Source organism: Hordeum vulgare, chromosome 2H (assembly GCF_904849725.1).
Source record: "Hordeum vulgare subsp. vulgare chromosome 2H, MorexV3_pseudomolecules_assembly, whole genome shotgun sequence".
NCBI classification, from domain to species: Eukaryota; Viridiplantae; Streptophyta; class Magnoliopsida; order Poales; family Poaceae; genus Hordeum; species Hordeum vulgare.
Window position 1 is genome coordinate 322,455,261 of NC_058519.1, and position 10,140 is coordinate 322,465,400.

Consider the following 10,140-nt stretch of genomic DNA (forward strand, 5'->3'; position numbering starts at 1 on the left):
TTGTTGCAAATATCATATTCATCATGAGGTTTGAACAAATTTTCAAGATCATAAGAAAGATCATCACCCCAATCATGATTATTGCAACAAGTAGTGGACATAGCAAAACTAGCATCCCCAAGCTTAGGGTTTTGCATATTTTTAGCATGATTGTCACTAATAGAATTTATAGTGAAACCATTGCAAACTTGATTTTCATCCAAGGAGACCTCGTGAATCACTTCATGAATTTCTTCATCACGATTTTCAAATTCGCGCATCTGAAGCAAAATTCCATAAAGATAGTCAAGTGCCCTCAACACACTAGCAATTCGTTCCACATAAGTGGGTCTCGTAAAGAGATTAGCTAGTGGATGAGGATCCATATCACTAGATTTTCAGCAAGCAAAGATGCAAGCATATTGAAGGCACATGGCACACAAGCGAACAGAAAGCAAGCAAGAGAAAAGGGCGAACGAAAAAGGCAAAAGGCAAAAGAAAATGGCGAAGGAGAAAGGCAAATGAAGACGGCAAAGGCAAAAAGAAAACGGCGAATGTGAAGTGGGGGAGACGAAAACGAGAGGCAACTGCCAACAACAGTAAATGCAAGAGAAGAGTTTGTGAGACCTACTTGGAAATATCTTGATTTCTCCTCCCCGGCAACGGCGCTGGAAATACTTCTGCTACTGCAACAAAAGACCTTCCAACGGTGCCAAAAATAGGAGTGTTACTTGATACTCCTCAGCAACGGCACCAGGAATCCTTCAGCTGCGGCTACGCCTTAAGGGACTTCCTAGGCAACTATGCAAAGGATTTCCCCCGTGGACTTGGAGCCTTGCGTTAGTGTTCCCTCGAAGCGGAAAGGGTGATGTAGCAGAGCGATGGTAAGTATTTCCCAGAGTTTGAGAACCAAGGTATCAATCTAGTGGAGGAGTATCTCAAGATCCTGCACAAACACAAAAGCTTGCTCCCAACGCTATGAAGGGGTTGTCAATCCCTTATAGATTGTTTGCCAAGTGAGAACTGAAAGCAACAAAGTAACAAGCAAAGTTAAAGCGGAGGTGTAAACGATGGATGTGAATAGACCCCGGGGCCGTAGTATTTACTAGTGGCTTCTCTCATAAAAGCAAGTAGACGGTGGGTGAACAAATTACTGTCGAGCAATTGATAGAACCGCGCAAAGTCGTGACGATATTTATGGCAATGATTATATCTATAGGCATCACGTCCAAAACAAGTAGACCGATACTTTCTGCATCTACTACTATTACTCCACATGTCGACCGCTATCCAGCATGCATCTAGTGTATTATGTCCAAAAGAACAGAGTAACGCCTTAAGCAAGATGACATGATGTAGAGGGAAAATCTCAAACCAATGATGAAAACCCCATCTTTTTACCCTTGATGGCAACTACTTAATGTGTGCCTTTCTGCCCCTACTGTCACTGGAAAAGGTCACCACATGGTAGAACCCAAAACCAATCACTTCTCCCATTGCAAGAATCATAGATCCAGTTGGCCAAACAAAACCCAAGACTCGGAGAGACTTACAAGGATATCAAATCATGCATATAAGAAATCAGCAAAGACTCAAATATATATAATAGATAATCTGATCACAAATCCACAATTCATCGGATCTCGACAAACACACTGCCAAAGAAGATTACATCGGATAGATCTCCATGAAGATCATGGAGAACTTTGTATTGAAGATCCAAGAGAGAGAAGAAGCCATCTAGCTACTAACTACGGACCCGTAGGTCTGAAGTGAACTACTCACGAGTCATTGGAGGGCCGATGATGATTATGAAGAAGCCCTCCAACTCCAAAGTCCCCTCCGGCAGGGCGCCGGGAAGGGTCTCCAGATGAGATCCCGCGGAAACGGAAGCTTGCGACGGCGGAAAAGTATTTTCGAGGCTCCCCTGATTTTTTGCTGCATTTTTGGGAATATATAGGCCAAGGATCGAGCTGAGGCTCGAACTCCTCAATGACTTATAGATCCTGTGTACACTCATAAACACATTAGATACTTAACCTATAAGTCTTCAAACCACCAAAATCACTAAGGGGCACTAGATGCACTTACAATCTCCCCCTTTTTGGTGGTTGATGACAATTAGGTTAAGTCTTCAACAGGGATAAAAAATATGAAGTGTAAATACTCATTTGAAGAATTTGAAATCAAGATTCAGAGAGACTCCCCGTGAAGATGTGCATATCGTGAGGATTTTGCTTTTCACAGCAAATGCATATTGATGATTTATATCATGGAGATCTCCCCCTGAGTCTTTTAAATCATGCATACATGTAACATATCATATGAAGAAAATGAAAATGCATGATGACAAATGGTATGTGACGAATTCCAGCATGCGTGCATTAAAACTTGAGGAATAAGCATGCGAAGAAAAACGTTCAAAAGCGTTAGAGTACCATCGGGCTTAAGTTACAACTCATTACATAAAAACTTCACAAGAGCCAAGAGTTTGTAACTTAAATATAGTTCATAAGCCCCAAAAATATCCCACTTGAAGCCTAACTCTCAAGTTTCTCCCCCTTTGTCATCAAGTGACAAAAAGGGACAAATTGAGGACTAACGCCCATGAAGACTTCACTTCTTGGCGGTTGAGGAAGATTCGTGACGCTTCTTGGGAGTAGTCTTATTCCTTGGACTAGTAGCAGTGTCGAGTTGTTCTTCATCAGTTTCAGCAGTGCAAAATGAAGAAAAGGAGCTGTCTTCAAGGTCTGGAACTGGAATGGGCCTGAACTTCTTCTTGGGAGGCCACAACCAGTCAGAGTCTCACTCAAAGTCCATTTCTTCAAGCTCAGTCTGAGTCTTCAGATGTGCAAATTTAGCCCAGGTGCGATCAAAAACCTCATGCAGATAGTGATGGTTGAGCTTCACAGAGTTCTGTGTTTCAGTGAGGGTTTTCACAATGGCGCCATACTGGCGTTTGACCCACTTCTGATTGCGATCCACCTTCTGGTGAAGACTGAGGAGGAGCTCTCTTGTATTCATCACTCGAGGAGGAATGGGGCTTGTCGGACGAGTCTCAGTATCATCCCATGAAGAATAAGCTTCTGGCTCTCTGAACTTGCCATTAAGGGGCCTACTGCCCTCCTCAATCACTGATTTGCCTTTTCCTTCAATGGGCTCAAAAGTCTTCTTGTTGACCCGGATAGGAGGCATATAACCAACATGGTTTCGGCATTCAGCGAGAAAGTTGATGCATGTCCTTGTCCTGATGAATCTCATGATCCATGGGGCATATATCTTGAGGTCAAAAAGGACACATAGCATTGTCGGCCAAAGTCCTCAAAAAGAAATCATGGATGTTGATAGGAATACCATGAATGATGTTGAAGAGGATATTCTTCATGAGGCCTACGACGTCTTCTTCATCATCATGGCCTTTGATCGGCGCGAGCACACTGCAGAGGATTCTGTAGACAGATCTGGGAGTATACTTGAGCTCGTGGACGAGGAAGGTTTTTGTCGATGGTTTTCCTTCAGCCAAAGGCTTCATGAGGACTTCCATCATCCCATTGGGCAGCTCACGCTCACCATAAAGCTTCACAGCGTCCTCTGAGGGAATTGGTACAGGCAGTTCACGGAGGAGCTCAATAGCAGGAGCCTTGTAGTGAGTATTTTGTGTCATCCAGTCAAACACCCAAGTGTTACTGTCTTCAGGGTTGCCAGAGATGTGAAGAGTGGCATAGAACTGAAGAATTAGCTCGCTGTTCCAATTAGAGATGTCGGAGCACACTGGCAGTAAACCAGCATCATGGAGTACATTGAGGACTGGCTCTAAGCACGGTATAGCTTCAAGTTCAACGTGAGGAATATGCATGTGCTGGAATATCTTGTTTCTTCCACACATCACTGAGGCATAGTAATTCATCTGCGTCCTAGTCCAAAACTTCAGATGCCTCATTTGAGGCTTGTCATAGGGGTTCTCTCCAATGAACTACATGCGTTCTTCAAAGAAATTCTCCTTTCAAAACTTTGGACGCTTGGAGAATGGCTGACGCTGAACTGGCTGAAGATTTTGCTGAGGAACAGGCGGGGAGACAACAATTGCAGTCTCGGGGTTGAGCACGATGAATGCATTGTCTTGGTCAGGTGCATTTTCCTCAGAATTTTCCTCAGGGTGAGGAATTTCAGCAGCCGGGACTTCAGGCTGAGGAGATGGTTCTGGCTAGGCGTCAGGCTGAGGGGCTTGCTCTGGCTGCGCATCAGGCTGAGGGGCTTGCTCTGGCTGTGCATCAGGCTGAGGAATAGTTTCGTCTTGCTCAGCTGGAGGAGTTGGGTCAGCCTATTCCTCATCGTGAAGATTTTGCTCAGAGCTTTGAATTTCATCAGCTATAGGACTTTCAGTTTGTTCTTCCTCAGCTGGCTTGGTTGTAGAGGCAGTTTCTTCAGCTGGTGGAGTTGATCCTTGAGTAGTGTCTTTCTGATAAATGAAGGGCTGAGGACTGTCGTCAATAAGAATTTCTTCATCGGTGTGTTCCCCAGTGGCAGCATCCTTCATTTTCTCATCTGCCCCTTTTGCTTGATCATCAAGGATGACCATTTCATAAGAAGGAGCGACATTTAGGAGCACAAGGTCCAGAGGAGCAGTTTCTTCAAGTGCTTTGAGGCGCTTGGCCTCTGTTTGTTCTTCTGCTGAGGAGGCCTTTCTCTTTTTGGCTTCCTTCTCAGCAGCCCTGGTTTTCTTCATGTCTGATGCAGACGGAGTCATCTTCTTCACCTTTGAAGCTTTTCGGGAAGGGGTTCTCTCGATAGATTCTTCAGCTGATTTTGAGGAACCAGCTGGAACCGAGTCATCAGCTTGCTTTGATGAAGCAGGTGGGTCAGGGCAGTCTCATCAGCTGTAGCAAATTCATCAGCTGGAGCTTCCATGATGATTTCTTCAATATCCGGTACATCTGCACGGCTTTCTTGGTGGATTTCCTCAGCTTGAGGAGTTTCCTCACCTTGAGGAGATTCATCTGCTGGCTCCCCAATCAACGGCTGAGAAGTTGGTGCTGGAGGTGCAGCCTTCTTGTTGTAGTCATCAACAGCTTTAGTGGCCAGCTTGATGAAATTGCTCTTGAGACTCTTACGATCTGACAGCTTGGAGTACTTGTCAGTCAAATTCTTCAGCTCTGCCTGTGTTGATACCAGTGCATCAATCGTCAAGCTGAGGAGATTCTGCTTGAGGAATTTCTCCTTTTTAAGATTTGCTACCTTGGCCTGCTTGGCCTGCTGTTCTTTCCACTTGGCTTCATTGATGAAAGTGGCCACCATGTGGCTGATGCCAGGGGGAAGTTTCAAATCATCAAGCGGAGTGTTTGGGTCCTCATATCAGATGTTGATGTAGTCAAGGACGACCTTGGGGTCCATGGCCAGAGGGATGGCACTGCCTGTTGCTTGAGCTACTCTTTCCTGCTTGTTTCTGATGATGGCTTGCAGGGTGTGATCATCATATTCATCACTGCCCTGTGATGCAGCCGGGACGGTGATGATTTTGCTGGGGCTTGGCAGAGTTGCTCGTTCAGCAGACACCTGAGTGTTCACAGGAGGTGGTGAAGACTTTGTCTCCGAGCTGGTTGCAGCTGGGAGTGAGGAGCTGGAGCTGGCGGTCATAGGCTTCATGACTTGCTTTTGTACTGGTGTCTCTTGAGGCTTTGGTGGTGGTGCTGAGGATTTTGGAGTTGGGGAGATTGGCGCTGAGGGTTTTGGCGTTGAGTGTTTTGTAACTGAGGCCTGAGCAGACTTCTCTTGAGGCTTTGGAGCCCTTGGCTTTGACGGCACAAAGTGTGGTTGAGGAATTGCTGAACCAGTGGTCTCAACGGCAGAGGAAGTAGCTGCAGCTGAGGTAGCAGCTGAGGATTCATCGAATTTCCTCACTGCAGCTTCTGCCTGCTTCTTGAGCTTAGCCAGATGCTTTTCCTTCTCATCTGGATAGTCATCAAGGGTCTTGAGGCTTGAGGGATATGCTACTTGATGAGCCTCAAGTGGGGCCCGTTTTCCAGGGGGCTTCAGAGCGAATTTCTTCGCATACTTGGCAGTCACAAACCTGTATTCTTTCCATTCCTTCGCCCATCGATGTTCTATCTTCTGCAGCCGGATCTTTCTCTTGGCCATTGTCTCATTTTCATCAGGTGTGCAATAGTCCAAGTAAATATCCTCAGGGATATCCATAGCTGTGTTTTTCTCAAGTTTCTTTCCTCCCTTCTGTTTTCTGTCATCCTCCATTTTCTTCAGGTGAGGATTTTGCTGATGAGATTGAACTCTTGAGGATTCTGATGAGACTTGAAGATTTTCTTCCAGAAACGCTGCAAATGAGTTAATGTGATGAGAACCGAGAGATTCATCAGCTGACATGTGTGTACCTATTAACAGAGTATAGTTGCGAGGAATTTGGAGAGGTCATATGCGTTCTCAGATTTGAAGAAAATGAAAAAGTTTGACAGTTGAGGAATTTAACTAGTGGTTGAGGAATTTGCCTAAGCATATTGTTCTTGGGTTCCAGAGTTGTACAGATCCGAAAATTCGCACAATTGAGGAATCTCGTGAAAATCTTAGATGCTTAGTATAGTTCATCAATGATGTGGTGATAGGCAGTGTTTGAGGAATCAAGTGCTTATCGATTCTTGAGGAAGAACAGATTTCGCATACAAGATGTAAAATTGTAGATCTAACTTGCGGTAAGAATGGGATTTTATTTACCCTTGAAGGAGCACACGAAGAACACAGAGAAGTTGTGTAGAGAGGCTCTTCGGTCGCGTGTCCAATGCGCCCTAACCCGGCGACAGAGGACGTCTACGGCGGCGGGGGACGAAGATGGTCCGACTCCGGCGTGGTTCCGGCGATGGAGAAGTCGAGGCAGTGAAGCTCTTCCTCACCGGCGACGAGACTACCAGGGATGGCGCTAGGTTTCGGTGGTGTTTGCTGTAGCAGGAGAGCGATGCAGCGAAGAAGAGTTTGCCGAGGGGGATAGAGACATATTTATAGCCAGACAGTTACTGTTGGCGCGAAGGTTTCGGACCAAACAGCCCCTACCTCTATGTCTCCGCAGGACACGTGTAGTTCCCAAACAAGGCGGTGGAGATAGTGGAGATCGTGGTTATCCGGTCGTGAGAAGTGGGGTTTAGTTAATGTGCATTAAAGAAACAATTTTTGAAGATTTGAGGATTTTCGTTACAAAATCATCAGCTGACAAGGACGCAGTGAGGATTTTGAACAAAGTTTCAAGTAGAACGCATATGAAGAATTGAATGGACTGGATGAGTATAGCATAGAGGGAAAGTAGGGTCCGATCACATTCACTTAGCAGAAATATCAACTTGAAGAAATAGCTATAAGTGAATGTTGTTGAGGACTTGAAATCACAGTCTATCTAGTCAAATGAAAGTCATCAAGTGTTTTTGAAGATTTTGTGATAAATCGTCACAATGAAGAACAGCTGTTTTGAAGAAAAACACATTTCGAGGAAATGGAACTTTTGAAGAAAATCAACTTGAGGAATTTCACATTGGGCGGTGGCGTGACCCACCATATAAGAATGTTGATTACAGACGCCACGTACAATTGTCTTAGGGCCCTGAGAATCAATTTCTTCGTTGATTTCTTCACATTCAGAGTGACATTCTTCATCAGTTGAAGAAAATCTATTCATCATGTGTTGCACATCTAAGTCATCAATTTTGCATAAGTGTTAGGATGTGTGCATGTTTTTACAAAACATTTGAAGATTCTAAGATATTTAGCTCACACGGCAACTTGCAAAACTTTTTCTCATCCAAGGGCTTAGTGAAGATATCTGCCAGTTGATCATCAGTCTTCACATGTCGATGATGATATTGCCCTTGAGGACATGGTCCCGAAGAAAATGATGACGAATCTGGATGTGCTTGGTCTTCGAGTGATGTACTGGGTCCTATGCAATCTTGATTGCACTCTCATTGTCACAGTAGAGAGGCACATTCTTCATGTTGATGCCGTAGTCCTTGAGGGTTTGCTTCATCCATAGTAATTGAGCACAACATGAACCAGCAACAATGTACTCAGCTTCGGTAGTGGAGAGTGATCCGCAGTTCTTCTTCTTTGATGACCAGCAAACTAGTGATCTTCCGAGGAAATGGCATGTGCCATAGGTTGAATTGCGATCCACACGGTCACCAGCATAGTCAGAATCAGAATACCCTACCAGATGAAGATTTGAGCCCTTGGGATACCATAATCCTAGTGTTGGTGTGTGAGCTAAGTATCGAAGAATATGCTTCACAGCCTTATGGTGTGATTCCTTCGGTTTTGCTTGAAAACGTGCACACATGCAAACACTAAGCATTATATCTGGCCTAGATGCACATAGATACAATAAAGAACCAATCATAGAACGATATACCCGCTGGTAGGCATTGGAGTCTTGGCACCTTTGCATTCATGCATGTCGAATTTCCTCAGAACATCTTTGAGGTATTTCTCCTGTGATATGAAGATTCCATTGCTTTGTTGACGAATTTGAAGACCTAAGAATAATTTCAGCTCCCCCATCATGGACATATGATATTCTTCACTCATTATGTAAGCAAATTCATCACTGTATCCTTTGTCAGTACAACCAAATATGATATCATCGACATATATTTGACACACAAATAGCTCATTATCATAGAATTTAGTGAAAAGAGTTGGATCGAGTGAACCAGGTTTGAAGCCTTTCTTCATGAGGAATTCCTTCAATGTATCATACCATGCCCGAGGGGCTTGCTTGAGACCATAAAGAGCCTTTTTGAGTCTGAAGACTTTGTCTGGGTTCTTTGGATCCTCAAAACCTGGGGGCTGAGCAACATATACTTCTTCCTCAAGCTTACCATTGAGGAATGCACTTTTCACATCCATTTGATATAAGATGATGTTATGATGATTAGCATAAGAAAGTAGTATTCGAATAGCTTCAAGTCTAGCAACAGGTACAAAAGTTTCATCAAAATATATTCCTTCAACCTGGGTGTAGCCCTGGGCTACAAGTCGTGCCTTGTTCCTCACCACTTGACGGTCCTCATCTTGCTTGTTTCGGAAAATCCACTTGGTGCCGATGATGTTGTGCTTGCGAGGATCTGGTCGTTTGACAAGCTCCCATACGTCATCCAGCTTGAATTGAAGAAGTTCTTCTTGCATAGCTTGGATCCACTCCGGTTCCAGAAAAGCCTCAGGAACTTTTGAGGGTTCTGTGATGGATACAAAGGAAAAATGCCCACAAAAGTTAACTAAGTGTGAAGCTTTTGAGCGAGTGAGAGGACCTGGTGCGTTGATGTCATTGAGGATTTTCTCAAGTTCTACTTCATTTGCAATCCTCGGATGAGCTGGTTGAGGATTTCGTCTGGGCTGAGGAAGTGGTTCTGGTGCAATTTCCTCAGGAGCATCTTCTTGATTTTCATCAGTGATGGGGATCGTTTCTTCACCAATTTCATCAGTGGGGACAATGTCTTCAGTAGGTTTGAGCTTTATTGCTTCATCAGGAGACAACTTATCTGGATCAGAAGGCAATTGCTCTCTTTGCGAGCCATTAGTTTCATGGAACCGCACATCTACAGTCTCAACAACTTTGTTGTCATAGTTGTTGAAGATTCTGTAAGTGTGCGAGTCCTTTCCATAACCGAGCATAAAACCTTCATGTGCCTTAGGTGCAAATTTTGAGCTTTGGTGAGGATCTCTAATCCAGCATTTTGCACCGAAGACTTTGAAATAACTTACATTGGGTTTCTTGTGAGTGAGGAGTTCATATGAGGTTTTCTTGAGGAATTTGTGAAGATATACCCTGTTGATGATATGGCATGCAGTGTTGATTGATTCAGGCCAAAAGCGACGAGGAGTGTGATATTCTTCAAGCATAGTTCTTGCCATTTCAACTAGAGTCCTGATCTTCCTTTCGACGACACCATTCTGCTGAGGAGTATAAGGAGCAGATAATTCGTGAGTAATACCTAGTTCATCAAGATAATCATCAAGACCAGTGTTTTTGAACTCGGTTCCATTATCACTCCTGATATGTTTGATCTTGATGCCAAAGTTCGTCGAGGCCCTTGAAGAAAATCGTTTGAAGATTTCCTGCACTTCAGTTTTATACACTATGATATGCACCCGAGTATATCTGGAATAATCATC